The sequence below is a fragment of the Podarcis erhardii genome, assembly GCF_964252035.2.
Source record: "Podarcis erhardii genome assembly, chromosome: 14".
NCBI lineage: Eukaryota > Metazoa > Chordata > Lepidosauria > Squamata > Lacertidae > Podarcis > Podarcis erhardii.
Genome location: NC_138503.1, coordinates 54,398,349 through 54,403,167, shown reverse-complemented (window position 1 = coordinate 54,403,167; position 4,819 = coordinate 54,398,349). Strand labels below are relative to the sequence as shown.

Here is a 4,819-nt window from a genome sequence, read left to right as displayed (position 1 = left end):
GACTGCCCGAGGCCCCTCCCTGCCCGGCCACTTCAGGCCCCGTGTCAGTCACCCAGGAGGCGCAGCCAGGCCCAAGTAGGGAGAGGGGAGGAGCAGCAGGCAGGCAGACGGATCCTTACAGCTGAAGCAGGCCAGTGCCATTCTGGCCAGCACCAGTGGGGCACAGTGGCTAGGAGTCCTGGGCTATGGGTTGGGAGAGACCAAGGTTTGAACCACCCACTTAGCCAAGAAGCTCACAGGGTGTGAAGTGGAGTGACAGCGGCAGCAGTCACCATTTCCCTCTCTGCCTCGCAGGGTTGTTGTGGGAACTCAGTGAGGACCCCGGAGAGACCAGGGTTCCAATCTCAACATGAAACTCCTTTGGTGACTTGAGGCCAGTCACTGTCTCTCAGCCTCTCCTACCTCGCAGGGCTGTTGTGAGGATTAAATGCAGAAGGGGAGAACCCTGAGCTCCGTGGAGAGAAAAAGGCGGTCTATTCATGCAATTAAGAAATAAACAAGTGGCCAGTTCTCCTCATGCCTACTACACAAAGGAGACAGGGGAAGGGGCTGTTTGAGCAAACCGGGGGTGGCCACTGAGAGAGCCAAGGAGGCTCCTCAGTCTGGTGTGCTCAAGACAAGGAGCAGCAAGCCTGTACCCGCCTCCCCAGCAGATGCACCTGCCGGTTGTCCCACTCTATAGATTTTTGTTGGCATCCGTCTTTCTCAAGAAACAAGGGAGTGCGCCTCCGGGGGTGAAGCCAAACTGCTGCATTGGGGCAGCACCAAAGTGACCCAGGCAACAAGACCCCCTCTTGGCTGCACTGATGGGATCCAAAGGAAAACAGAGCAAGACGTTTGGCACCTGCTTGGCTGCTGGAGTTGCCAGAAGGAGGAGTACAAGGCACCATCCAACTCTGGATTTATGTGGGTTTTCCTCCTGAGTCTTTTCTTCTCCCAAAGATATCCTGCAAGGCAGCAGAGGGTTAGGATTAGAGTTTTCCTTCTCAGGTGGGTGAGCCCCATCTGCCCCTCACTTCCCTCTACAGCAGAAGCTGCCTTCCTGGTCTTCACATGCAAGGGAATACATACATACATGCATGCATGTGTGCTGATATACCCTGGGACCCAAGAGCAGAAGAGGCCAGGCAGCTAGAGACAGTCCTGGAGAAGGTGTGGCACTTCAAGCGAGTGACTCTGGCCGCCTTCCTTAGTCCTGGGCAGACGCTGGGCAACCTTCAGGAAGCAAGCAGCTGCTCCCCATCAGCCCCAGCTGGATGCCTGCCTCTTCCTTGGCTCATCTGTGTGGCTTTTCCAGTGCAACCACCCCACTACCGCTGCCACCCCCATTCCCCTCCTGCCCTTCTGGGTGGTGGGCCTGTTTGTGTCCTCTCCGCACAGAAATCCATTTCCACACAGAGCATGAGCTGCACAGCCTCTCGGACGTCGTTCAGGGAGTCCTCTCTGGGCTCTCTTCCCAGGATTTAAGTAACAGCATGTGGGAAAACTGGGGTGGAGGTGGGGAGAGAAGCAGGTGCCCCCCTCCACCCACCCCCCATGCCAAAAGAAAAAGAGAACAGTACCAGCTGGCAGGCTTGGCTCATGACTGCATGATGCACACTTGAACATTTGCACGATGCTCCTTACCTTTGTTTCTCACACTATGAAGACCTCTGGAACTGTGGGCCAAAGGATTTCTGCCCAGCCACTGGCCAGTCCCTCCTGTGCCACCCTTGAGCTAGTGAGCAGCCTTCAAGGGAGTGGCCCCAGCAGAAGAGGCACCCCAGAGCTCCCCATGCAAGTCACGTGTGATCGAAAGATTCCATCAACGGTGTCGACAAAAAAATTTACACATCCCTTGGGAAGACAGGCCAACTAATATCAGTGTACTGGCAGAAGCAAAGATCACCCGTGTTGAAGCAATGATTCTTCAACATCAACTTCGTTGGACTGGTCATGCTGTGCAGATGCCTGATGATAGTCTTCCAAAGCAACTACTCTATTCTGAACTTAAAAATGGAAAGCGTAATGCTGGTGGTCAACAAAAGAGGTTTGAAGACTGTCTCAAGGCAAATCTAAAAAAATGTAGTATAAACACTGACAACTGGGAAACACTGGCCTGCGAGCGCTCCAGTTGGAGAACAGCCTTGACCAAAGGTGTCATGGGGCTTTGAAGATGCTTGAACTCAGGACGCAAGGGGGAAAGGTGCTAAGAGGAAGGCACGCCTGGCAAACTCTCACCGTGATCAACTCCCACCCGGAAACCAATGTCCCCACTGTGGAAGGACGTGTGGGCCCCGAATTGGCCTCCACAGTCACTTATGGAGTCACTGCTAAGACCGTGTTTATGGAAGACAATCTTACTCGGCTACGAGGGATCGCCAAAGAAGATGTGCACTTGAGACAAGGAAACCTCCTGGCCTCTCCTGGCATACACTAGACCAAAAGGCAGTCACAGGTCCCCTGGAGGAGACAGAGGGTATTCCTTTGCCCTATAGTTTCATGAAAGAACTTAAAAATCTTTAAAACTTGCTGGGCTGTCACCTAGACATCTTTCAATGCCTGTGTCCTACACAGGGTTGGCGTTTTGGAATGTCTCCCTCTGGTGGGAAACCCGAAAACTGCAGACAAATTAACTCAATTCCAAGCACAACCAAATTAGAGCGAAGTATTCAAGCGAGCCCGGTATTGTAGGGGTGTCTGCCTGTGCGTGCATTGTTTGCTTCTCGGCTGTTCTCACAGCTTCCCTTGCACCCTCCTTCCAGGACTGTGAGGTGACCTCTTGTAGCAAACAGATACGGGGCAAGTGAGCTGCTTGGAGAGCCAGTGTGGTGTAGTGGTTAAGAGCGGTGGACTCGTAATCTGGTGAACCGGGTTCGCGTCTCCGCTCCTCCACCTGCAGCTGCTGGGTGACCTTGGGCCAGTCACACTTCTCTGAAGTCTCTCAGCCCCACTCACCACACAGAGTGTTTGTTGGGGGGGAGGAAGGGAAAGGAGAATGTGAGCCGCTTTGAGACTCCTTAGGGTAGTGATAAAGCGGGATATCAAATCCAAACTCTTCTTCTCTTTGAACAGCGGGAGCCCAAAGGGGATCAGCACCAGTGCAGGTGAGAGCCCCCTCCCCTCCCAAGCACAGGTGCTGCCATTGTTTGTTTTCAGACCCAATTCAAGGTGCTCACATTTGTGTTCAAAGCCCCAAATGACTCAGGCCCCAAATACCTGCAAGGCTGCCTGCTTCCCTATACTCTCTCAGGTGCCGAGACTGGTAAAGGGGGCCCTCTGGGGCTTGGGGGTGGCTGTCCAGGAGGAGAGGCCTTCTCTGTGGTGGCCATTGAGCTGTGGGACTCCCTCCCCACGGTGCCATGCCTGGCACCTTCATTGCACAACTTCTTGCCTTTGACCCTTGAGTTGTCATGTTTTTACAGCTCACCTTATTTTGGGGCGATTGTAAGTTGCTTTGCACTGTTTTTAATATTGTACTTTCATATCAATGTTTCTTAATTTAGGGGTGTATGGGATGTTGGTGGGGGGGGACACACTGTGCTCCTTCTGGGGTAGTTTGTCCACCTTTGGTCCCCACCCTGCCCTCCCTCACCTGCGGCTCCTAGAAGCCGTCAGCATGCGACAGCAGCCACAATCCCGCCATGGCTTCAACAAGCTAGCTCAACCAGGTAAGGGGAGCTACTGGGTCTCAAAACCTAGGACTTTTCCTGCATGCAAAGACAAACTATGGCAGATGGAGCAGAGACCAAGAGTGGGTAAAACGGTCAAGAAAGCAGGTTCTGCATGTGCTGTGCAGCGCTCCGTCTCCCTCCTCTGGCTTTGGGCTTAGCTGCGCAGCCTGCATTCGCTCCATAAGATGCACACACATTTTCCCTTACTTTTTAGAAGGGAAAAAGTGCATCCTATAGAGTGAAAAATGCGGTACATCCCACAGAAATACAGAGTGGAGTCCCTAAGACGGCTGGGTGGGTGGCGCTTTGTGTGCCTCCTTCCAGCAACTCCTGCAGCTGGAGCCCAACATCCTGCTCTGCTTTCCTTTGGACCCCATCAGCGAGGCCAAGGGGGGCGGGTCTTGTCGTCTGGGCAGCCCAGGACCTCCAGGCACACTGCCCAGGCTTGTGCCCGGAGGATCACTTCAGTGCTGCTAACGCAGCAAAAATAATGCAGAGGGCAGCAGATATGAATTACCGATATGAGTACCCGCCACAGCAGGCACCGTGATCCTCCAGCGGTTTGACTTCACTCCCAGAGGCACACTCCACTGTCTCTCGTGACAGATGGATACCAGAAATATACAGTGGTACTTTGGTTTTTGAACGTCTTGGAAGTCAAACGTTTCAGTTTTCGAATGCTGAAAAGCCGGAAGTACCTGCTTCGGTTTTCAAAAGCGCCACGAAAGTTGAACAGGAAATGCGGCTTCCGTTTTGAGTTTTCCGCAAGTAAATGCTTCCGGAAGTAACTGCTTCAGTTTTCAAACGTTTCAGAAGTCAAATGGTCTTCTGGAATGGATTACGTTTGAAAACCAGGAAGAAGAAGAAGAAGAGGAGTAGTAGTCTGGATTTGATATCCCGCTTTATTGATACCCTAAGGAGTCTCAAAGTGGCTCACATTCTCCTTTCCCTTCCTCCCCCACAACAAACACTCTGTGAGGTGAGTGGGGCTGAGAGACTTCAGAGAAGTGTGACTGGCCCAGGGTCACCCAGCAGCTGCATGTGGAGGAGCGGAGACGCGAACCCGGTTCACCAGATCACGAGTCCACTGCTCTTAAGCACTACACCACGCTGGCGAGGTACCACTGCATATAATTCTATCTTTTTATTTTATTTTATTGTTTTTT

The 4,819-nt window shown here is 52.7% G+C and overlaps 1 long non-coding RNA gene across 1 annotated transcript in view; it reads left to right on the top strand.

Moving 5' to 3' along the window:
- The window catches only part of LOC309329370, a 43,893-nt gene that overhangs the window by 33,484 nt on the left and 5,590 nt on the right, over window positions 1-4,819 (top strand). The window lies entirely within an intron of this gene.